This window comes from Nycticebus coucang, chromosome 12 (genome assembly GCF_027406575.1).
Source record: "Nycticebus coucang isolate mNycCou1 chromosome 12, mNycCou1.pri, whole genome shotgun sequence".
Lineage (NCBI taxonomy): Eukaryota > Metazoa > Chordata > Mammalia > Primates > Lorisidae > Nycticebus > Nycticebus coucang.
In genome coordinates this window covers 111984596-112010415 of record NC_069791.1, presented here as the reverse complement: position 1 = coordinate 112010415, position 25820 = coordinate 111984596, and the positions used below count along the sequence as shown (strand labels likewise).

The 25820-nt window shown below is 45.5% G+C and overlaps 1 non-coding gene across 1 annotated transcript; it reads right to left on the bottom strand.

Moving 5' to 3' along the window:
• Positions 1-14649: 14649 nt before the first annotated feature.
• TRNAT-CGU (transfer RNA threonine (anticodon CGU)) lies at positions 14650-14721 on the bottom strand. Its single transcript has one exon. It is a non-coding gene; the product is annotated as a tRNA-Thr (tRNA).
• Between the last annotated feature and the right edge of the window lie 11099 nt (positions 14722-25820).

The following is a 25820-nucleotide window of genomic DNA, read 5'->3' as shown; positions in this document are numbered from 1 at the left end:
GCAGGCTGCACCCCAATAGGAGAGACCCCCCCAAGCATCTGTCTGGACTTGTTTGGGCTCTAGTAGTGACTGGAAGCTCATGTCTGGGCCTTGGCTGGCAGTGCTCCAGGATGTCTTGGGCGCAGATGCCTATGCCAACAGGCCCAGCACCACTCTCATGTGTGATTCCAGCAAGAGAGACTTATTTTCTGCACATCTTTGAGAAAACTTTCACACCATACTGCACAGCTAACCTCCTGTCAAGCCAGCCACGAATTCCTCACTGTGCCTAGGCCAAATCCTCAAGGAAAGTCTAAATTTGCCCCATCTTCCCAAAGCATTTTAAAAACTGCTTTCTCATGATACCCATATGAAGGGTTTTCATTTTCCACGAGCGTCCCTTTCATCCACTGGTGCAGCCATTCAGGGACACTGAGAAAGAAGTTTGCTTTGTGGTTCTGGAAACTCAGATGTTTTACATAAGGAAGATGATGTAAAATCAGGCACTGTATTTTAAAGCTTTGTAAGTATTTACATGTCTGCTAAACTGGGGATGCTGAGAAGGCAGAATCTGAACACTGGCTGTTTTGAAAAGAGACCATGAGGAGGGCAGAGGGTCAGCTTGACACAGGGTGATAGAGGGACCCCAAAGTCCACTCCATTTAAACTCTTTTTTCAACACCCACCCGCCCCTTTCTTTCAAATATCTGCGTGGCTAACAGGCCTGAAAACACAATGGTTGTGTACATCACGTTTGTGAGTGTCAGTGTTTTGTTCAGGGTTTATTTTCATCTCAATCCAAATATAAGAAGCAAAAAGAATTTGTACATTTCCTGCATATGAGATGCTGAGCAAGAAAGAACATTCCAGCTCAAAGTAACTCTGATCAACAAATGTCTTATTCTGTTTCTGTAGGCTCTTATTTTCTGGCAAGTGATTTAAGTGCCAAGTTTGCCTTTTCACAAGACTAATTTTTTATCCTCGTGATGAAAATAGCTGTATTTACAATCCAGATTAAAGGAGGGTGCGTTTATCTACTATTAAGAAGCTACAGTTATCTGGTAAGAATGTTCTTTCTGTCCTTCATCTTAGGTTGGGGTGGGGGAGGCATCCTGGGAAGCAAGAAATAGAGGGAGTGTTCCGGTACAGACTTTTCCAACTTTCATTGGTTTGAGTCATAAATGCATGTTTTATTTTTAAGGAAGTATTATTTTCATTGCTGAGCCACCTATAAATATTTTACTACCGGCCATATCTTATTCTTTTCTATTGAAACATTTTTCCCCTCAATGAGATTAGTTATGGCTTATGTATTGCTAAGAATGAAATTCAAAGTTGCTTTCTTTTATCCTCCTAAATCCACACTTCTTGGGTGGGTGGGGGAATGAATAGCAACTGCTTAATGAAATTTTGCACCGAGAGGCAAAGGAGAAAAGCCAAAATATATTTAGTGTACTCAGCAGTTCCATGTTAAATTTTTTTTTTCTTTTTGGTTTGGGGGCTTAGAGGGTGGTTAAAATCTGAAAAGAAGCTGTTATTTTTTTGCTGTATTAATGATGACTTCTCACTGCAAAGTGCTGATTTATAATCTCTTCACTATACTACTTTGCCTGTTTTCAGACTCAGAGGAGGAGAAAGTTTGTTAAATGTATTCGTAATTACATGCAGAGGGCTGAATACAAGCAATGCTTGTGCTGTTGGGAATGCTCACCATTTAAACAGAAATCGTTTCATGTTTAGCACTAAATTCTGTCTGATTTTTTACACTTAACAATTCAGTGATTTTAACATTTGGCTTCATCGCTTCGATTATAGCTCAGTATCTTGGTGAAACATTCAGCGTTCCGGCCTCGTTAATTCACGTATAACACCCTATTTGTAGAAGTATCATTAAAGGCTAATTTGGTGAGATATCCTTATTTAGCAAGGCAAATAGGATTTGACAGTCAGCTCCGGGTGGCGATTCAGCAAAGCACAAACACAATTCCCAGCGTGACAATTTCCCATCAACAAGCCTGGTTGGAATTGTGGACTCCTGTAAATTGTGCTGTTTCATCGTGTCCCATAATAAAGAGAAAGAACTCTGGAAGTAAAGCACTGCTTTTGCCAAAGCAGCACAAATGTCATCTGTGTGTACATGTGCCATGTCTATCAAATCACTAGATCTACCGAGGACTCTCTGTTCAAAAGTTTTTCAGGTACAGCTCACTTTTCTATTCCCTGCTGTGAACACTTACTTTAAATCCAGGTTTGCAAATAACTTAGGGTTATTTAGGGTGTGTGGATGGATTTCTATGTAGGTTATCAACTGGAGAGCTGGTGGGGGAGTGTGTAAGAGAGAGAATTAACACAATTTCAGTTTAAACTTCTGGGAGGGGCGTTTTCACCCCCAAACATCTTGCCAAGGAGAATTCCCCTAAACATTACCCAAATTTTCTCATAAAGTGCTTTTAATATAGGGGTAGGAAATGGTTGCAAAAAAATGTTGCAGTTATAGGTTAGAAGCAAACAGCAGGTTGCTCCTTTGAGAAATGTATAGACAAATCTAATGTCATTACAATTCATGAGGTCAGGGATATTTTATTGGGGGGATTTCAAACACTTTGCCACAACCAATGTGCTGCTTGTTCCCTTCCGATCTTGTTCCCTAAACCGCCCCCATTAAACTACTGGGGAATGGGGGGACAGGACGGCTCTACTGTCTTCTCCCATCTTTTTGGCCTCCCTGGGAGAAAAGCCCCTGAAAACATAGGAGGTTCAACCAACTGAGCACACACAGAGATGAGTAACGAATCCTCCCCCAAAGGGTCTTTTTCACTTTGCAAAGCAGCAACCCCCCACCCCCACCTCAGCCCAGCCGGGTTTTAGACGAGCAGCCTGGAGGTGGTGACTCTGCCCTCTCCCTCCAGGGCCTAACAGGGCCTGAACCCCTCGCAGTTGAGAATGACCCCAAAAGCGGGACTTTGTGGGCCAGTTGGATAAAACATAAACTCATCTCGCCCTCAAAACCCCGATTCTGGGACCACAGCCTCCAAAAAAAACCTTTCTCAAGAGTCAGTCCCCTTCGCAGCTTACAACAACAGGGCAGGCTGCCTTTGAGGCATAATTTTGCAGAATCTTGGATCATTAAAGGAATCATACGTGGGTTTTACCTCAGGGAGGGTAGTTCATCTCACCAAAAACCCAGGATGTCGCTGTGGGAAGGAGAGGGATCTCTGCCCGGCCGCCCGGGGTGTCTCCCCGGGTCAAGTCACCAATGGCCCCAGCCCAACAGCCAGGCCGAGGCCTTCCCCAAGCACAGCGGGGCGACCACGGCGTCCCTCGGAAGAACATCAACCGGTGTCCGAGGTGCCGCCACAGCCCTGCCCCGGTCTCCAGCTACAGCAAAGTTCAGCTATTTGCGCCCTTAATTGTCTCTCATTAAAGTCAAATTTGCTGCTAGCCCAGATCGGGGGAAATTATTTCTATTTTAATAGCTCAATTACCTCCGGGTTCTGGAGAAGCCGCCCCCCACACACCTTTCCTTTCCATTTTAACCCCTCCCTTTTTCACAACTTCTCCTAAAAATAAATTATAAATATGGATGTGTCCTCAGAGGATCTGAGCTGCACATTCCAACGTTCCGCTTGGTAGGGATTGGAAGCAAGAGAAACCAGAAACGCCACTCCCCCACCCCCGAATCGAGATGCCTTTTCCTTCTTTTTTTTTAACTTTTTTTTCTAACTTGGTGTCGTCTTGGGCCCACACCCCCCGATCTGCACCCCGGAACCTAGTTTTCACTCCAGTCCAGCAAAAGCTACAGCCAGCCAACTTTATCCGCGGCTGTCCTGCCGGCCCTTCCGGAGTCCCCGGCGGTCAGCTGGGCCCCGGGCGCACGTGGAGCGGCGGGCGCGGCCTGGGGCGGGGGGGATCCTGCTCCGCCGGGACATCGGGGTCACGCAGCGAGTCCGTTTCCCGAGCGGGCTCTCCGGGGTGGGGGCGGGGTGGCTGGCTGGCCGCAGCCTCGTTGATTCCCAAGCTCCAGCCTCCAGGAGGCCGGGGTGGGGGGCAGCCTCGCCCCTTCCCACCTCCTGGCCTAACACGCCCCTCTGGGAGTGGGGGTGGCGGCCACGGCGGAGATCGCAGCCCAGACAGGCGTCTAGCGCAGGGTCCCAGGAGAAACACTCACGGCAGCAGCGACCACCTCCCCGCTCCGGTTCCCACCCACCCCCCGGGCTACCAACCACCCCGCACCCCTTCGGCCCGGGGGCCTGGGGACCCACCTGCAGCGAGCGATCCCTGCCCTGCCCCGGGGAGGGTGCCAGGCAAGAGAGAGGCGAAGACTCACCGCAGTTGCCTTCACCTGGGGTGCAGCGGGTCCCCCCAGGGCCGCGCCTTCCCCGGCTCACAGCCGGCAGGCGCTGGGGTGGGAGGGCGCCCCGCGGGCCCTGCAGCCTCCGCCTCGATTGGAACCCAGCCTCAAATCCTTCCCCCGGCGCGCGCGGTCTGGGGGGGGGACTTCTAGAAAAAAAATCCGCGCCCCTCACCCTCCAGGCGAGATCCTCCAAGAGATGGGCGGGGAGCGCACAAAATCCTTTTCTGCAGAGAGCACGGAGCCGGCGGGGCTGCACCGGCCTCTATGGGCGGCTGCGGCCACAAAGCCGCGCCCCTGTCCCCCACCCGCCCCACGGCGCCCTATGGCCGGCCCGGGGCGGAGGCTGGGCCAACCCGGTGTTGGCGGCGCTGGGGAGGCGGCGGCGGCTCCGCCCCGGCCCGGGAGAGAGGTCGGGAGGCTGCAAGCCCAGCTTGCCCGGGTGGGGGCGGAGGCGCGGGCCGGGGTGGGGGCGCCTTCCTAGAAACCCTGGCCAAATAGAGCCAGCGGGTAGGGACATTCCTAGAAATGCGGCGGCGACGTCAGCCTGGACATGTGGGGACTGAGCCTGGGGTTCTTCAAACTGGGGGGACGGCAGACGCGCGAGATTCCCCACTTGTATGATCCGGCTGCCCGGAGAGGGAGACGAGTCTAGGCTCCCCTCCTGAGGGGCGGGCAGGACTCCTCCAAATGCACCCGGGGGATCTCCGAGCTGGGGTGCAGGGGTGCCTGAAATGAGGGCACCGCCACTCAAGATTCAGACCCGCCCCCAGTCCTGCCCCAGTCTTTCGGGAACACCTAGCGACAGTACCATTAGGAGCTTTCAGTCCTTCCCCCAGTTATCAACACCTGCCCTCCACCCCAAAATAGTGAAAGTAGAAGCAGCTTCCAGCCCGGACTCTCCCACCCACCCCGGATGGCCCTAACCCCTTTCAGGGTGATCGGTGTGCTCTGGACCCCCACGTTTGAAACTGCAGGGACGCGCTCTGTTCCCAAGAACTCCCCCAAATACCAGCCTACCTTCAGGCCAAAAAATAAAGTTATGTTTCCTCCTCCCCAATTCAATGTCACTTTGTTGCTACTTCCAAAGCCCTGGGCTCTGGGGATATACCGGGAAACTGTGGGCGGGGCATGAGTTTGTCCCCTTCACCTGATAAAGATCTGTCCTCTGCCGCTGACACCCCCGCCCCCCACGAGCTACTTTTCCTTTCCAGCGGTAAGAGGCACACACCCCAAGCTCGTCCCCCTCCTGAAATGTGCCCCACCCACACCCCTACCTAAGGACTCCCAGATCCATCCCAGAAGCAGCCCCACTTTTCCAAATAACTGAGACATGACTTACCCATCTCCACCACCCAGCCTTTCTGTGTGAAAACGTGACTGGACTGAGCCTCCCAGGATCATAAAAAATGTATTTGCTGTCCTCTGTTGGCCAACGCAGGTCGCACTCAGAAAATACATCACTGGACCCAACAGGCGGTCCTGTTGCCACAGGGGACTTCCCAGGAACCCCAGCCAGAAGGAATGAGCCAGACAGCCCCCTCTTCTCTTTCTGCTCTGGCTACCTGCCTGCCGCACGCCCACCTTAACCACCTCTGCTGGGGTGTCCCATCTTGCAGCCAGTGCACAGGAAAAGTCATTTCCTTGGCCCTGTGGCTCATGTCCTCTTTCCCCCATTGGACAGTGCCATGAAGTCTGAGATGGAGGTACAGGGACCCCTGATGGATGGTTTCTCTAAGAGCAACTTGTTAAGGTGATGTGGCAAAGGGGAGATAGGTCAGACCCCTCTGAAGGCAAAAGACAGATCACTGGTAAGAACAGTCCCCTTTCCTCCTGAGGACTTCCTATGTGCCAAGGAGGTATACTATTGCCAAGTAGATGGAAAGAGAAGCTCTGTTCTCCTCTGCTGTTTATCATGAGCTTGGGAGACCCAGGGCACTGCTAAACCTCCTTGGGCCTGAGTTTACTCTTTGGTAGAATAGGATTTATAAGGCTGCCTTTTAGGATACCTGCAGTATTTGGAACCATGGCTGTTTGTGCTTGTTTTATTACCTAGAGGAGGGTTGTCTGAGCTGAGACTGCAATGAGGAAGGACACTGTAGTCAGGAGGGGAGGAGCAGGACAGCACTGGCAGCAAAGGCCAGGTCCCCTGGGGACCGGAAATAGTCTCTTTCTGTGGCTCAGGGTCCACAGGTGCTGTCCTCACTTAAGTCTGTGCACTGAGCCACAAGTTTCTGGCAACTTCCTCATCCCCACTAGTTCAGGCTCTGCTCCAACTCTGGGGTAGCTGGATGGATGCAGAAGGAAAAACCAGGCCCTGGTGGACCAGCAGGGTCTGTGTATGGGGCCCTGAGGGCCACGAGGGCCTGGCCTTTAAGATCTTGCATGTTAAACCCCACTAAACATTGCCTACCAGGTGCCTATGAGCCCTACGCTTGCCAGGCCTGGCTCAGTTCCCCAACTAGTGGCAAGCCTAAAATCTGGTTAAGCACCGGAAGCACCTCCAGACTCGGGAAAACAACTGGCTTTGGGGGCTGGAAGCCCCAGAAGCCCACTCTGGCCTTCTCCCAGGAAAGAGCCCCACCCACACCCAGGTTTCTGGCCTCTGCAGAGGCCTGGGCAGATAACGGAGTGGCTGCCCTGGACGGCAGGAGGCCTGGAGAGCTGCAGCTAGACTGGGTTCCAGAAGAGGCCGGGCCTCCAGGTGCTTCGGCCCACAGAGAAAGGGTGTGTGCAGGCCTCAGTCTGCCTGTCTCTGGGTTTCCCTCCCCTTGGGGCCTGAGGAGGGACACCAGCTTCCAGTCACTGCCATATCTTGAAGCTCCCAGAATATCAAAAATGAAAAACTTCTAAAGCAGATATACATAATTATTGTACAATAGGCTTTAAACGTTTATATTGAACAAATGTATGCTTGTAAAAAAACAGACACCCACACATAGATTGCCATGCAGTTATGCTAGACATGGGACAACGAATATACACACTTCTACAAGTGGTGTGATGGCCGACTTCCTCCCTCAGTCCTGTCAGAAGAAGGCTGGGTCTACCCTTGTGAAATCTTCTGTGAAAAGATTTCACCCTTGTGTAATAATATTAAGAATCTAGACTGAAAAATTCTACTGAATACAAGGTCTGAGGTCAGTGACCCTCACAAGTTAGATCTGAAGTGGCCTGTAAACCAGAGGTGTCCACAGCCAACCCCACTGCAGCCTCTGACACTTGATGGGGTGCCTTGACAGGGAGCTACTGGGAAGGCCTTTCACTGTGCCCCTGTCCACCTGCCTGGACCATGTGTATCCTCCTGTAAGGAAGAGAAATTTGAGTCAAGGGCAGTGAAGTGAAACCACTCTCTCTGGTCTAGGCCCTTACAGCCTATGATGTCAGGTAGAGAGAGCCACAGGGCCTTCCTTGAGACCACACAGAGCCTTTAGAAAACATTCCCGGCTTGGCTCCTGTGGCTCAAGCGGCTAAGGCGCCAGCCACATACACTGGAGCTGGCGGGTTTGAATCCAGCCTGGGCCCGCCAAACAACAATGACAGGTGCAACCAAAAAATAGCCAGGCGTTGTGGCAGGCACCTGTAATCCCAGCTACTTGGGAGGCGGAGGTAGGAGAATCGGCTTGAGCCCAGGAGTTGGAGGTTGCTGTAAGCAGTAATGCCACGGCACTCGACCCAGGGTGGCAGCTTGAGGCTCTTTCTCCAAAAAAAAAAAAAGAAAGAAAAAGAAAACATTCCCAGTCCCAAGACCTTTGGCCTTGAAATTGTGAAATGAAAAACTTGGGAAAAATCAGAGCCTTGGAAGCTTGGTTGACATGCAGGACACATCCGATGATGATGACACAATTAAATGCTTCCTGTGGGCTCTGCATCTTATACTCCATCATCAAAGCAACCCCACAAACTGTCATTTATCCCCACTTTACAGATGAGAAAACTAAGGCTAAGGTACAGTGGTCACTGGTCACTTGTGCAAGGTCCTCAGATGGAAACTTGCAAGAATGTGGCAGGAAGCTGGGTGCAGGCTGACAGCAGCCCCATGTTTAGCTCTGTGGGTGGTATGGGGTGCTCCGCAGTACAGTGTAACAGTTCCAGAGGTAGAGAAGGCAGGTAGGGTCAGCAAACAGAGGAAGTCACTTACTTGTGCACGATACCCCTTTGTGCTCCCACACTTTGGAGCAGACTCCTCCTCACTTTGGTGCTCAGGTCTGCCTGCTGGTGGGCTCTCCCCGCCCTCCATCCCAGTAGCTCTCTGCACCTTCCAAGCCCAGCCCTGAGCTTTGGTTGGGTGAGTCCTCTCTCTATACATCCCCATGGGCACCTGTCTCTTTCTCATTACACTGTGTCCATTTATTAGTCCCCTGCCATTGGTTTGTAAGCCCTGGTGGAGGCAACCACTGCCTCACTGATCCTGGCCCTGGCATTGTGTCAGGTACACATGGTAGGGTTCCATAAAGATTTGTTAGAAAATGAATTTAAAAGGGGGAGAGGGCGGCGTCTGTGGCTCGAATGGGTGGGGCACCGGCCCCATATGCTGGAGGTGGCGGTTTCAAACCCAGCCCTGACCAGAAACTGCAAAATAAATAAATAAATAAAAAATAAAAGGGGGAGAAAGGCATTGAAAGAGAGGAAATGGTGACATCTCTGTGACCATGTTGGGGCTCCCAGGCACCTAAATGGACAAAAAGACAAAGTGCCACAGACCCCACCACTGGGCTGGGAAAAAAGATCCTCACTGGCACTGAAGAGGCTAGTTAAGAGCTCAGCTTCACAATGAAAAGAGAAGCCAGAAATCCACCTGGGGGCCTGGGATCAATTCTTAGTCCTCCTGAGTGTCAGTTCCCTGGGTAGCAACAATGGGAATGTTAAAAGGATTCAACTGCACAATACCCATGAAGTGCTTATTTGGCCTTGCATGTACTTAGTACTCAAAAAACCAGTAGTGATCATTGTTTTCTATTAAATGTGGTGGTGAAGGGGCAATGCCTGTCCATGCTGTGAATCAGTTGACCAGTGCCAGGGGTTCTCCCTTCTCTCCTTTTAGGATGTGGTTGGTTGTCCCTGGATCAGCTTCATCCTTGCCCCTCAGCCCACCAAAACCAAAGTGAAGAACACACCAGTGTCTGGGTGGGTGGGTGGGCAGGCCTGGTTTGGTGGGACCTGGTCATCTAGAGAGGCAGAGTTGGCTTCCCAGAGTTTCAGTAGAGTGGCCACAGTATGTCAAGAAACTAGAAGAATGCTAGGAAGTGCAGTCCAAGTGGAAATGAACAAATTGATCAACTTCAGCACAGAACTCTTCTCTGGAACCATGACTAGGGTCATGGCCCTAACTCTCAGACCAATACCAAGTGCTATTGGATTTGGAGTTTTTTTGAACCAGAGGTTGCAACTGGCAGCCCACAGGCCAAGTTGAGCCCACAGATGTATTCCATTTGGCCTGCAGAATATTTAAAATAATAATAAAGTTGATTTAGTGGCCAACATTTTAAAATCAGGAAATTTCATATTTAAAAAATCCATATTTCTGGCTTTTCTTTAAAAAATCAGATGATCCAAAGATTTGGCAGTAGAGGGCCCACATTTCCACAGGGCAACAGTGGCTGTGAGTGGGATACTTGTCAGGATTGGGTAGCTGCTGTAACAAACAACCCTGAGCTGTCAGTGGCATGTTGTAAGAACTGTTACAGAGCCAAGCATGGTGGCACATGTCTGTATTCCCAGCTACTTGAGAGGATCACTTTAGCTTAGGAGTTCAAGGCTGCAGTGACTATGATCATGTCACTGCACTAGAGCCTGGGCAACAGAATAACACTCTGTCTCTTTAAAAAAAAAATGTTACAGATTTTGCATCTAGCAAGGTTCTGGGCTTTTTTACCCACAGCAAGTAAAAATCAGATCAGCTTGCTCACCTGAATTAGAAGGGCAGGGCAGAAGTACAAGGGAACGGAGGGGTGGGAAATGTTCATCGTGTACCAGTTTGGTGATTTGCTCAGCAAAACTCAAGTTGATGTGATATAAACAACGTCTGCTTCTTTCCAGGGGCCTGCCACAATATTTTCTTTTAAGTGCTACTCACGCCTGAAATATACTTCTGGTTTTGAAATGTGGTTCTCAGCCCATGTACGTATACAAACCACTCACTCCCTTAGTAAGAGTTCTGTTTTTCTGTTCTTTAATGTCAATTTTCTAAGTGTATGATGTCAGCCCAGATAGGAGACTTGTCAGGCCAGTGTGCACTGGAGGTCTCCCTTTGGAGAGGTCAGCGTGATGACAAGAGTGGACTTTTGCATTGGAGACTTGACATTGCCTTTACACAATTTTGGTGAGGCTGTGTTAATGTCTCTACTCTCCAGAGCCCTGACATCTGTTTAATTTTTACATTTTCTCTTTTTTCAATTGTTAACTTAACATTTGCTGCAAAAATAGTGAATCCAAAAGTAACATAGCTTCTCTTTGTCAATGCCATGATATTAGGACAAAGTTAATAATTTTCTCTGCAACTCTTTTTTCTTTTCTTTTGCAGTTTTTGGCCAGGGCTGGGTTTGAACCCACCACCTTCAGCATATGGGGCCAGCGCCCTACTCCGTTGAGCCACAGGTGCTACCCTTCTCTGCAATTCTTCTCTACCTCTCACCCAATATAGAGGCATTCATTCTCAACAGCCTGATGGATGGTGAGGCCTTCAAATGGGGTATGAACTTTCTTCACATTCCAAGAAACTAAAATCTATACACACTTATATGCATATGTATTGATAAATAAAGTTTATTTAGTTTTACAAAAATTACAATATGAATATGTTCTAGAGATCTGTTGTATAACATAATATGTATTGTTAGTTCACGATATGATACTGCACACCTAAAAAAATTTAAGAGTGTAAGTCCTATGTTAAGTGTTCTTAACACACACACACACAAACAAAAATGCAAAGGGACACAGCGTGCTTTTGGAAGTGATGGATATGTTTATTACTTTGATTCTTGATTGTGGTGATGGTATCACAAGTGTATGTATATGTCCAAACATCAAATTGTATACATTAAATATATGCAGTTTTTTTGTACATCATTTATACTTCACTACATCTTTAAAAAACAAACAACAACACCCAGACTTTTCTCACTTACTGCATTCATGATCACTTCAGATCAATAAGTCAATCATTCCTTTAATGGCTGCCCAGATGCCATGAAGTAGTTGGCTCATCATTTCCTGAACCATCCTGGCTAGTAGATGTTTCAAATGTTGTCATCAGAAGAACCCCATGACAGAGGAAGTGAGGGAGTGTGTGTCATTCTGATTTTGTAATGGGAGAAACTGAGGCACAAAGAGGTTGAAGTGGCCAGGTTTAAAGCTCACACCAGTTCCTGGAAAATTAGGGCAGAGGACTCTAGCACTGCTCTTGGTTTATGCTGCCACAAGGTGTCACTGTTGAAGTTTGGTCCAGCACAGTCTCTGTTGACGAACTGCACTTCCTTACCAAGATAACTTTGAATTACAGGGAGGTGGTTTCTGAGAAAGCTATGGGCTCCTTATGCAAATCTACTTTCTCATAAATGATCATTTTGTGCACTGAGGTCTCAGAGGGTCACCTAGGTTCTGTCTCACTTCACCCCCAACCTCAGCATCTTGTCTAAGGGAGACCAGGGGAGTGATTCTTCATAGAACAAAGGCAGTTGACTTCAAGATGACTTTCAGACATGAAATTCTACACAAGTTACAGAACTCTAAACATGGCTTTATATATTCTTGAACACAAGTGGTTTAAATGAACACAAAAACATCTTGCTTATTCAGACACATGATCAGCTTTACCCATTTAAGTGTGAACAGAGCCTGAATTCAAAATTCTGCTGATTAGTTTCTGGTGCAGCATGTGCCAAACTGGTTTTATAGCTCTGTGGCATCTCCAGATTTGAAAAAGAGGTAAGGGTTTTGAGATTCCTGTGGAATCTTTCAGATTTAAAAATAAAAAAATAAAACAGCAAGCACTTCTCTTTACCTGAATATACACCCTTGGCACCGGGTGTAATACATTTTTTGCATAAATTGTATCTACTGCGTGTTATGTAAGTTGCCTTTTTCTAAAGCACATTCTTTACCTGATGCAGAAGCTGAGGTGTGCGGGGTGGTGGGTGGTGGTGTACGGAGTGAGGGTGGGGTAGGTATGATGAAAATGGGCTCTTTCCTCCAGTGATTTCACAGAGGAGTGCTGCTCTACTCTTTAGATGGAAAGGGAATGACAGGAACATTTGGGTTGAGAACTCCACACTCTTCACAGGAGCAGTGTTTTGTGTTTTGTTTTTTTTTTAGACTGACTCTGTCACCCTGGGTAGAGTGACATGGTGTAGTTGCAGCTCACAGAAACCTCAAACTCTTGGGTTCAAGGGATTCTGTTGCCTCAGCTTCCCAAGTAGCTGGGGCTACTGGCATTGGCCACCATGTCCTTTTCTTTTCTATTTTTAGTAGAGACAGGGTCTCACTCTTGTTCAGGCTGGTGTATAAATCTTGAGCTGGAGCAGTTGGCCTTGGCTTCCCAGAGAGCAAGGGTTACAGTCATGAGCCACCAGTGCCTGGCCATTTTGTGATGTTTTAAACAGAGGGGAACATACCTTCTCTCTTTTGGTGGTTCTTCAAAAAGAAATGAATGGACACTCTGGTGGAGAAAAAACCACAACCAGCATTTATCTGCCTTAATACTGGATTGTTCCAATTTTCTGTGTTCTAAAAGATTATCTTTGGGTTTGAATGGGGGGGGAGTGGTTGGAGGTAATTCTGGAAAAAATAATTACACATGTAACATAATCATCTTGTAGAAAATCCAAACAATGTACAGTACAAGTTAACAATGTAGGAAGTGGCAGGCATCATTCCAACAGCTTCCCTGTTCTTCTCTCCCAAGAGGCCCTAACTGTAATACTATTTTGATGTGTACCCTTCTATCCCCTGGCGACTCAATGCACAGTGCTCCTTCCTGGGTTTAGAATGTGGCTTTAGAATATGGCTCTAGTTGGGAGAGGGGGTGGTTCTTAAAGTGAGGTCCAGCATCTACATTCCTGGGGATCTTGTCAGAAACGCAAATGACCAGGCCCTTCCTCACAGTAACTGAACCCAGTCGCTCTGGGCTGGGGCCCAGCAGTCTGTGTTCCTCAAGCCCTCTAGGGGTCGCTGCTGCACGCTCGCAAGTGTTGGATCCACAGCCGCAGGATAGGGGAAGTTTATCTTCTGCAGCTCCTGCCGGCTCTCTCTCCCCGGAGCTGCTCTGGTCTGTCTTGCTCTCTGAACAACGCCCTGGGTCCTGTTCCACCCAGCACACACTAGGAGCTCTTTTAATGCTTCCTCCAGGCCGGGCGCCTGTCATCCTAGCACTCTGGGAGGCCAAGGCGGGAGGATCGTTTGAGCTGAGGAGTTCCAGACTAGCCTGGGCAGGAGCGAGAGCCCTTCCTCCAAGCCCATCTACAAAAAACATTTAAATTAGCCGCGCCTGGTGGCGGGTGCCTGTAGACTCGGGGGAAGACTGGCAGGGATCGCTTGAGCCCTTCAGTTTGAGGTTGCTGTGAGTTAGGCTGACGCCGCTGCACTCTACCCAGGGCAATACAAGTTTTAGGTTAAGCTGGTTTTGAGATTCTGCTCCACACTGGTCCCGGAGGGTGCGGTCATTGCATTGCATCTTCAAAGGCATTCAAGCAGCCAGTGGGGCATCCTTCGGTGATGCCCAGGACACCTGTGAGGTGAGACGTTGACCAAGACCGCCTCTACAGTCTGCTCTCCACCTATTTTACTGAGAGGCAAACGGAGGCTCAGAGAAAAAGGTTTAGATTTCCACATCCGTGTTGCTTCAAGTCTGGGCAGGGCTTCTCTCTCAAACGCAATGTCTTCAGTGGATTTCCTTTTAAAAATAGCAAGCTAGACAGACACCAGCTGACTTTGGGTGTGGTCTGGGTATGAGGCAACGGTAGTTCTTTCATTTGAGTGGATAAATTGGAGTCTAATGTTCAGAAAAATGTGAGGTGGCCCTTAAACCAAGCGCCACCAGTTGTAGATCTCCTTGCCTGCTGTGCAGGTGACCCTTTCGAACCTTGGACTTTTGCGACCCGCCCACTCAGAGCCTGGCGGCACAGTGGCGCCGACGCTGGACCACCCGGACTCTCATCCTGCGAGTGAGGGGGTAGAGTTTGAGCCCAAATGGAAGGAAAACAGTTGGCCCGATCTGCAATCCAGAAGAAAGGATCTAAATGCGGAGTCTGTGACCACTCTGGAAACCTGTTTCTCACCGCCCAAAAAACGTCCGACCTCCCAGGAGAAAGGCAGACTCAAGGCACGGACGGGGTTCGAACCCGTGATCTTCGGTTTACGAGACCGACGCCTTACCACTTGGCCACCGCGCCTGCGTTACAATGGCGGCCGGGCGAACCTCTATCGTGGGTCTGCTCCCGGGAGCTCGCCCCGCGGGCACGAGCGCGTGCCCGCCGGCCTTCGCGCGGCCCCGCCCCCTCGCAGCGCTCAGCAGGCGGGGCTCCTGCGGGCGCGCGCCGGCCGATCCCGGGGACGCAGGGACTGGGGAGCCCGGCCAGAAGCCCCCAAGTTCCCAGGAGCCGCCGGGGCGGTGTCCTGGTGTCCCTGCGCGCAGTTGGGGCAGTGTCCTAGCGTCTCGGCCTCCTCCTCAGGAGGCGTGTCTGGGTCTGGGGAGCTGGCGAAGCGCTTACGCATTGGGGTTCTAATCCCCGCTCCACTAGAGACTGAGCGACCTTGGGCGGCGCCTCGCGGAGCCTCAGTTTCCCCTCTAGAGTGAGGCACCGGGAGACGGAGGCGGTGCCACGGCTGGCCTTGCACGGAGTGCAGGCTCTGCAAGGGTGGTTGAATGAACGCGTTAAGTTTTGTAAATAAAACCTCCAAATCCCTTCTTCCCTCCAGAGTGTGCCCTGTCCTGGGACCAGCAGCATCACCAGGGATTTTGCTAGAACTGCAACTCCGCCGGGGGAGCCCAGTCCTGCGGATTTTACCAGCCGTCCAGGTGATGCCGATTTTTGAGAAAGTCTGAGCCCCAAGGCTTTAGACAATTTATATGCGCATTTATGTTTATAGATCCAAACGTGCCCTTTTATTTTCCTACAAGTGAAACTTTAACATTCTTTGCACTTTTATTTTTCATGAATTAATATATGATGTATTACTTCAATAGCATGTGGTACATAATACATTATAAACAAAATTGGTAGCATATATTATTTGATGAATATAACAATTTCTATCATTCATTAATGTGATGTGTAATATTAACAAAATAGTGAATTATATGTAGGTTCTGGTATATCACAATTGACTTAATCTGTTTCTGGGAGCTAGGCATTGCTCCCTATCTGCAGCTTTTTTTGCTCTCAACGTATTCTGCTACCATTGTCAGGACTACCTGGTAGTGATGAGAGTATGTAGGGATGTATTAAGAATGTCCACAGCCCACCAGACAGGTGTATAGGCAGATAGGAAACTGAACAATACCAGGAATTTGTGTTCACTAGTGGCTTTAGTCTTAAGTTTGGGCAGGTGAGTGGAAAGTCACACATTATCTTTGTTTCCAGATGATATGGCCTTATATCTACAGAAACCTAAAGACTCCACAAAAGACTATGAGAACCAATAAACAAATTCAGAAAAGTTGCAGGATACAAAATCAATATACAAAAATAAGTAGTGTTTCTTAGGCCAACAGTTAACAATCTAAACAAGAAACTCCAGTTTACAATAGCTACAAATAAAATAAAATGCCTGTGATTAAACTTAACTAAAGAAGTGAAAGATCTCTGTAATGAAAACTACAAAATATTGATAGAAGAAACTGAAGAGAACACTCACACAAAGGAAAGATATACCATGCTTATGGATTGGAAGAATTAATATTGTTAAAATGTCCATACTACCCAAAGCAACTTACAGATTTAGTGCAATCTTCATCAAAGTACCATTGACTTTCTTCACAGAAATGGGAAAAATAATCCTAAAATTTATATGGAACCACAAAAGACCCAGAATGCCAAAGCCATCCTAAGCAAAAAGAACAAAACTGCAGGACTCACATTACCTGACTTCAAATTATACTATAGAGCTGCAGTAACCAAAATAGCATGGTAGCTGCAATAAAAGAAGACACATCCAATGGGACAGATCCAGAATCCAGAAATATATCCACACATCAATAGTGATCTTATCTTTGACAAAGGTGCTGAGAACATAAAGTGACAGTGGGGAAGGGACAGTCTCTTCAGTAAATAGTGCTGGGAAAACTAGGTATTTATATAGAAGAATGAAACTAGATCCTTATCTCTCACCATATAAAAAAATAAAATTGAAATGGATTAAAGACTTAAATTTAAGACTTGAAACTGTGAAACTGCCAAAAGAAAATGAGAGAGGATACCTGAGAAGGTTGAGGTCTTGGAGAAAAGGTCTTCTCAAGGAGACCATAAGGAAACATCTTCAGGGTGTTCTCCATAGTGACTCAGCTCTTGGGAATTTGTAAACTTAACTTCCTGAAACTTGGAAATTTCCAAGTTCTGTGGGGGCAGGAATAGCATCTCCTGCTTGATTCAAACTGGCCAATGAGGAGGGAACCTGTGGGGTGGAACTTTTTGACTGTCAATAAAAAGGGAGAGACCAAGCCAGTCAGGGAGCGGGCCATTTGGAATTCTTCTATGCCGTAAGCTCTCAGCTGGTGAATAAACGTGGCATTTGAGTGCTCTTTCTCTCTGTTGGGCCTTGTCTTCCTGCAACAAAAGCATTGGTGAAACACTGGTCTCAGCAAGGACTTCTTGAGTAATAACCCCCAAAGTATAGGCAACCAAAGCAAAATTGGACAAATGGAATCATATCAAGCTAAAAAACTTCTGCGCAGCAAAGGAAACAATCAACAAATGGAAGAGACAACCCACAGAATGAGAGAAAAATCTACAAACTCCTTATCTGACCAGGGGTTAATAAGTCCAATATTGGCAGCACCATCGCTCAGTGGGTAAGGCACCGGCCACATACACTGAGGCTGGTGGGTTCAAACCCAGCCTGGGCCAGCTAAAACAACAATGACAAATGCAACAACAACAACAAAAAAATAGCCAAGCATTGTGGCGGGCACCTGTAGTCCCAGCTACTTGGGAGGCTGAGGCAAGAGAATTGCTTAAGTCCAAGAGTTTGAGTTTGCTGTGAGCTGTGACACCATGGCACTCTACCAGGTTGACAGCTTGAGACTCTGTCTCAAAAAAAAAAAAGAAAAAAAGGGGAAAAAACTAGAATATTTAAGGAGCTCCAACAAATCAATATGAAAAGATCAAATAATCCAATTAAAAAAAAGTAATTGGTTTGATGTAAGCACTCCAAATTGTATTAAAAAATCAACACATTGCACCCCACATATACATAAATGTATTCATGATCTATGTGTATATTGAAAGAACCAGACCAGCACCATCTTAAAAGTTAAGTTTCGCTTTCCCTGCCATTTCACTCAGTAAGTTTCACTTTCCAGACAAGCCCAGGCAATTCCCCCAAATCATGAGACAACTGCCCACCAACCAGGGACCCCCCACCTAAACAATCCAGAAGTGCCCCCCTTGTTTCAAGCTGTGCATGCCCACCTGCTGCGCAGGACCATAAGAACCCCCTGACCCAGAGCTTGGGGCTCCTAGCTCGAATCCGTTGCAGCAAAGTCCCTGGGAGCCCAAGTTCCAGCTTGCAATAAAAGGCCCTTTTGCTTTTGCATCAGACTCAGCTCCCTGGTGGTCTTTGTGGGAGATTTCGAGATCTGGGCACAATAATATGATTTAATAAAAAAATTTTTAAAAATTATAATAAAAGGCAAAGGATCTGAATAGGCACTTCTCAAAAGAAGACATACAAATGGCTAACAGCTATGTATGAAAAAATGCTCCACATCATTAGTGATCAGAGAAATGCAAAATTATAATGAGATATTATCTCACCCCAGTTAAAGTGGCTTTTATCAAAAAGACAGGCAATAGTGAATGCCGGCGAGGATGTGGAGAAAGGGGAACGCAGACACTGTAGGTGGAAATGTAAATCAGTGCAACTACTAAGGAGAACAGTATGGAGGTTCCTGAAAATGCTAAAAATAGAAATAACACTGCTGGATATATATCCGAAGGAGGGAAAATCAATATATCTAAAAGCTATCTGCACTCCTATGTTTACTGAAGCTATTCACAATAGCCAAGATTTGTAATCAACCTATCAAACAGAAAAGAACCCAAATCCTGTAAAATAATTTGAAGAGGGTTATTCTGAGCCAAATATGTGTGACCATGATGCAGAGCCACACCCAGGTTGCCTTGAGGGAGTGGTGTCACTGGTGGGGTGACAGTTTGGTTTTACATATTTCAAAGAGACAGGAATTACATGTAAAGTCATAAATCAGTACATGGAAGGTGTACATTGGTTTGGCCCCCAAAAGAGACATCTCAAAGTGGGGCATCACAGGTTACAGGTGGGGTTAGAGATTCTGTGATTTGTAATTGGTTAAACATGAGCATTTTTTCATACATAGCTGTTAGCCATTTGTATATTTTCCTTTGAGAAGTGCCTACTCAGATCCTTTGTCTTTTTGTAAAGGTTTGGAATGTTTTTTTTTTGTGTGTGTTTTTTATTGTTGGGGATTCATTGAGGGTACAATAAGCCAGGTTACACTGATTGCAATTGTTAGGTAAAGTCCCTCTTGCAATCATGTCTTGCCCCCATAAAGTGTGACACACACCAAGGCCCCACCCACCTCCCTCCTTCCCTCTTTCTGTTCCCCCCCATAACCATAATTGTCATTAATTGTCCTCATATCAAAATTGAGTACATAGGATTCATGCTTCTCCATTCTTGTGATGCTTTACTAAGAATAATGTCTTCCACATCCATCCAGGTTAATACGAAGGATGTAAAGTCTCCATTTTTTTTAATGGCTGAATAGTATTCCATGGTATACATATACCACAGCTTGTTAATCCATTCCTGGGTTGGTGGGCATTTAGGCTGTTTCCACATTTTGGCGATTGTAAATTGAGCTGCAATAAATAGTCTAGTACAGTGTCCTTATAATAAAAGGATATTTTTCCTTCTGGGTAGATGCCCAGTAATGGGATTGCAGGATCAAATGGGAGGTCTAGCTTGAGTGCTTTGAGGTTTCTCCATACTTCCTTCCAGAAAGGTTGTACTAGTTTGCAGTCCCACCAGCAGTGTAAAAGTGTTCCCTTCTCTCCGCATCCACGCCAGCATCTGCAGTTTTGAGATTTTCTGATGTGGGCCATTCTCATTGGGGTTAGATGATATCTCAGGGTGGTTTTGATTTGCATTTCTCTAATATATAGAGATGATGAACATTTTTTCATGTGTTTATTAGCCATTCGTCTGTCATCTTTAGAGAAAGTTCTATTCATGTCTCTTGCCCATTGATATATGGGATTGTTGGCTTTTTACATGTGGATTAATTTGAGTTCTCTATAGATCCTAGTTGTCAAGCTTTTGTCTGATTGAAAATATGCAAGTATCCTTTCCCATTGTGTAGGTTGTCTCTTTGCTTTGGTTGTTGTCTCCTTAGCTGTACAGAAGCTTTTCAGTTTAATGAAGTCCCATTTGTTTATTTTTGTTGTTGTAATTGCCATGGCAGTCTTCTTCATGAAGTCTTTCCCAGGCCAATATCTTCCAGTGTTTTTCCTATGCTTTCTAGGAGGATTTTTATTGTTTCATGCCTTAAATTTAAGTCCTTTATCCATCTTGAATCAATTTTTGTGAGTGGGGAAAGGTGTGGGTCCAGTTTCAGTCTTTTACATGTAGACATCCAGTTCTCCCAACACCATTTATTGAATAGGGAGTCTTTCTCCCAAGGTATGTTCTTGTTTGGTTTATCAAAGATTAGGTGGTGGTAAGATGTTAGTTTCATTTCTTGGTTTTCAATTCGATTCCAAGTGTCTATGTCTCTGTTTTTGTGCCAGTACCATGCTGTCTTGAGCACTATGGCTTTGTAGTACAGACTTAAAATCTGGTATGCTGATGCCCCCAGCTTTATTTTTGTTACAAAGAACTGCCTTAGCTATACGGGGTTTGTTTCGGTTCCGTACAAAACGCAGAATCATTTTTTCCAAATCTTGAAAGTACGATGTTGGTATTTTGATAGCAATGGCATTGAATAGGTAGATTGCTTTGGGAAGTATAGACATTTTAACAATGTTGATTCTTCCCATCCATGAGCATGGTATATTCTTCCATTTGTTAATATCCTCTGCTATTTCCTTTCTGAGGATTTCATAATTTTCTTTATAGAGGTCCTTCACCTCCTTCGTTAGGTATATTCCTAGGTATTTCATTTTCTTTGAAACTATGGTGAAGGGAGTTGTGTCCTTAATTAGCTTCTGATCTTGACTGTTATTGGTGTATACAAAGGCTACTGACTTGTGGACATTGATTTTATATCCTGAAACATTACTGTATTTTTTGATGACTTCTAGGAGTCTTGTGGTTGAGTCTTTGGGGTTCTCTAAGTATAAGATCATGTCGTCAGCAAAGAGGGAGAGTTTGACCTTCTCTGCTCCCATTTGGATTCCCTTTATTTCCTTGTCTTGCCTAATTGTATTGGCTAGAACTTCCAGCACTACATTGAATAGTAAAGGTGACAGAGGAGAACCTTGTCTGGTTCCAGTTCTAAGAGGAAAAGCTTTCAGTTTTACTCCATTCAGTAAAACATTGGCCGTGGGTTTGTCATACATAGCTTCAATCAGTTTTAGACATGTGCCACCTATGCCTATACTCTTCAGTGTTCTAATTAGAAAAGGATGCTGGATTTTATCAAATGCTTTTTCTGCATCTATTGAGAGGATCATGTGATCTTTATTTTTGCCTCTGTTAATATGGTGGATAACGTTTATAGACTTGCGTATGTTAAACCAGCCTTGCATCCCTGGGATGAAGCCTACTTGATCATGATGAATGACTTTTTTGATGATAAGCTGTAATCTGTTGGCTAGGATTTTGTTGAGGATTTTTGCATCTATATTCATGAGTGAGATTGGTCTGAAATTCTCCTTTTTGTTTGGGTCTTTTCCTGGTTTTGGTATCAGGGTGATGTTTGCTTCATAGAATGTGTTGGGGAAGATTCCTTCTTCCTCGATTTTTTGGAATAATTTCTGCAGTACAGGAATAAGCTCTTCCTTGAAGGTTTGATAGAATTCTGGAGTGAAGCCATCTGGACCAGGGCATTTTTTGGTTGGAAGATTTTTTATTGTTTCTTTGATCTCAGTGCTTGAAATTGGTCTGTTCAGGAGCTCTATTTCTTCCTGGCTGAGTCTAGGGAGAGGGTGTGATTCCAAATATTGATCCACTTCCTTCACATTGTCAAATTTCTGGGCCTAGAGTTTCTGGTAGTATTCAGAGATGATCTCTTGTATCTCTGTGGGATCAGTTGTTATTTCCCCTTTATCATTTCTGATTGAGGTTACTAGAGATTTTACTTTTCTATTCCTCCTTAGTCTGGCCAATGGTTTATCTATTTTATTTATTTTTTCAAGAAACCAACTCCTTGTTTCATTAATTTTCTGAATGATTCTTTTGTTTTCAATTTCATTGATCTCTGATTTGATTTTGGATATTTCTTTTCTTCTACTGAGTTTAGGCTTAGATTGTTCTTCTTTTTCCAATTCCATAAGATCTCTTGTGAGATTGTTGATGTGCTCTCTTTCTGTTTTTCAAATGTAGGCATCTAAAGCGATGAATTTTCCTCTCAAAACTGCTTTTGCAGTATCCCACAGGTTTTGGTAGCTTGTGTCTTCATTGTTGTTATGCTCAAGGAAGTTAATGATTTCCTGTTTTATTTCTTCCTGCACCCATCTGTTATTCAACAGAAGATTGTTTAATTTCCATGGGGTCAAGCATTTTTGTTAGAGTTGAGTTCCACCTTTAGTGCCTTATGTCTGAGAAGATACAAGGTAAAATTTCAACTCTTTTGATTCTATTGATATTTGTTTTCTGTCCCAGGATATGATCAATTTTGGAGAATGTTCCATGGGGTGATGAGAAGAATGTATATTCTTTATCTTTGGGGTGGAGTGTTCTATATGCGTCTATCAAGCACAGTTGTTCTAGGGTCTCATTTAAATCTCTTATATCTTTGTTTAATTTCTGTTTAGAGGATCTGTCCAGCTCTGTAAGAGGAGTGTTAAAATCCCCCTTTTATTATGGTATTATCAGATATCATATTGCTCAGACTGAGTAAGGTCTGTTTCAAGAATCTGGGAGCATTTAAATTGGGTGCATAAATATTTAGAATTGAAATGTCTTCTTGTTGTATTTTTCCCTTGACCAATATAAAGTGACCATCTTTGTCTTTTTTGACTTTAGTTGCTTTAAATCCACATGTATCTGAAAATAAGATTGCAACTCCTCTTTTCTTCTGAATGCCATTTGCCTGAAAAATTGTCTTCCAACCCTTGACTTGGAGCTTTAATTTGTCTTTTGAAGCCAAGTGTGTTTCTTGCAGACAGCAAATGGATGGCTTGTGTTTTTTAATCCAGTCAACTAATCTATGTCTCTTCAGTGGGGAATTCAAGCCATTAACATTTATTGAGATAATTGATAAGTGTGGTAGTATTCTATTCATCTTATTTTGTGAGAGTCCATTGTTTAGTTTTATCTTTTGCATCACTGTGGAGGTTAGGTTCTGTCCTTTAATTTCTGAGTTCTTACTTTGCTGCTGATCCATTGTGGTGGTCAGTGTGCAGAATAGGTTGAAGTATTTCCTGTAGAGCTGTTCTTGTGGCGAATTTCCTCAATGTTTGCATATCTGTAAATGATTTGATTTCTCCGTCAATTTTTAAGCTTAGCTTAGCAGGGTACAGAATTCTGGGCTGAAAATTGTTCTGTTTAAGTAGATTAAAGGTAGATGACCATTGTCTTCTTGCTTGGAAAGTTTCATTAGAGAAGTCTGTGGTCACTCTGATGGATTTGCCCCTGTAGGTCAACTGGCGCTTACTCCTGGCATCTTGCAGAATCTTTTCTTTTGTCTTGACTTTGGACAGGTTCATCACAATGTGTCTTGGAGAAGCTCGGTTAGAGTTGAGGCGACCTGGGGTCCGATAGCCCTCTGAAAGCAGTGTGTCAGAATCTTTGCTGATATTTGGGAAATTTTCTTTTATAATATTCTCTAGTATGGCTTCCATTCCTCTGGGGCAATCTTCTTCCCCTTCTGGAATTCCTATAACTCGTATGTTGGAACGCTTCATAAAGTCCCATAATTCTGACAGTGAACGTTCTGCTTTCTCTCTCTTCTTTTCTGCCTCTTTTACTATCTGAGTTATCTCAAGAACTTTGTCTTCTACCTCTGAAATTCTTTCTTCTGCATGGTCTAACCTTTTGCTGATACTTTCCATTGCATCTTTAAGTTCCCTAATTGACTGTTTCAGTTCCTTCAGCTCTGCTATATCCTTTTTATATTCTTCATATCGTTCATCTCTTATTTGATTGTGTTTTTGGATTTCCTTTTGGTTATTTTCCACTTTATTAGCAGTTTCCTTCATTTTTCCATCATGTCTTTCATTGTTTTCAACATGTGTATTCTAAATTCCCTTTCTGTCATTCCTACCATTTCTTTATAGGTGGAATCATCTGCAGTGGCTACCTTATGGTCCCTTGGCAAGGTTGTTCTGGACTGGTTCTTCATGTTGCCTGGAGTTTTCTGCTGATTCTTCCTCATGAGTGATTTCTTTTATCTGTTTCCTTGCCCTAATTTTCCTTTCACTTCCTCTTTTCTTTAAGTTCTCGTGCCTGTGGACTAAGGGTTACAGGACCAGAAGGGTGAGAAGGTTGAAGAGCAAAAAAGCGATGAAAGAAAGGAGGACCGAGTGATAAGAAAAACAAGGAAAAACAGAGAAAGGAGAGGGGGTGGGTAAAAGGAATATTGACAAAAAGAAGAGAAGCACAGAAAGAGGGAGACAGAGCAATATAGGTGTACAGTAGGGTACTTTGATACAACCTTAAAAAAAAAAAACCCACCTGCTGGGGGTGCCCAGTTGGGTGGTTCCCTTGAGGTCAGCAGCTCTTTGCTAACCTGATCAGACACAGTACCCCACCTCCACCAAGTAGAGAGGAAAGACAAAAATGCTATAAATCAAACCAAAACAAGGAAACAGAAAACTTTACAGGATAAAATTGGGTGAAAAACCAAATAATAGCCGTAGAAACACTAGCAAAAATGAAGTTCTAATTATTGAAAAAGACAGCAATGGGAAATTATGATTAAACTAGAAAAATTGAGAAAGAAAAAGGATATGTATGGAAAAGGTTGAACTTAAAAAACAAAACAACATCAACATCAAAATAAACAAAAAAAAAACCCAACCAAACCAAAAAAACAAACAAACAAACAAACAAAAAAACACACAACCAAAAACAAAGCAGTATGTATATGTTATTGAATATTGTCTGGGCAACACGTGGTCTTCTGGGGTTTGAGATGTTAATCACAGTTCTGATAGGACTGGAGGCTGCTGATTTCTCAAACCCCAGCAGGTCGACACCCTAAATCTGTGTTCAGCCCACTTAAAAGGCACTTTGAACTTGTTCACTTGCTGAGCAGAAGCTTTCCCAGGAACGTGCTTGTCGCTGGAATCACTGCTGAAGTGGCTATCCACTTACCCAGTGTGCCAAAACTGGTCTCACTCTGCCCTGAGGGTTAGGGCTGCAAGGCGGCTCAGACCCCACCCTTAGGCTACTTGGTCACTGGGTTACCAGCTCCCACCCAATTCTAGCTCTGTGACCCTGAGGGCGGAGCTTGCCGGGGCAGATCGCTCACAATGCCTCCCTGTGACCCACAGCCAAACACTATTAGCTCCTTCTAGCTCAGCGGCTCAGACTGGGGCCATAGACAACGGCCAAAGTTCTCCGCACTCCCACTCAGGCTCTCCCCAAGGCAGTTCAACTGAGTGCCAAGTCCAAAGACACCACAACAGTTCACAGGTAAGGCCTTTCTGGTTTGCAGTCTCGCTGCTACCGAACTTACAGTTGTGGGCGGGTTTAGACGGATTGAACACACGTCACCACTTGCAGGTTTTCCACTGTTTTAGTCCTCCTCTTCGGGTCCAGAAGTCTCTCGCTGACTCCCTATATTCTCTCAGGGGTGATGATAGGCAGATCCCACCAGCCAGAGATGCCTGGAGTCCTATCTCCCTAGACTCATGGTGCCCAGATGCCAGGAAGCTGTTACTCGGCTGCCATCTCGCTCCACCACCACCACCCCCAAGGTTTGGAATGTTTTAAGAACTCAAGTGATCTGTTAGGTAAGTTTATGACCTGCAGGTCATTATAATTTTGCATTTCTAATCACTATATAATTTTGCATTTTTGATCACTAATGATGTTGAACAATTTTTCATACATAGCTGTTAGCCATTTGTATGTCTTCTTTTGAGAAGAGCCTATTCAGATCCTTTGCCTTTTTGTAAAGATTGGG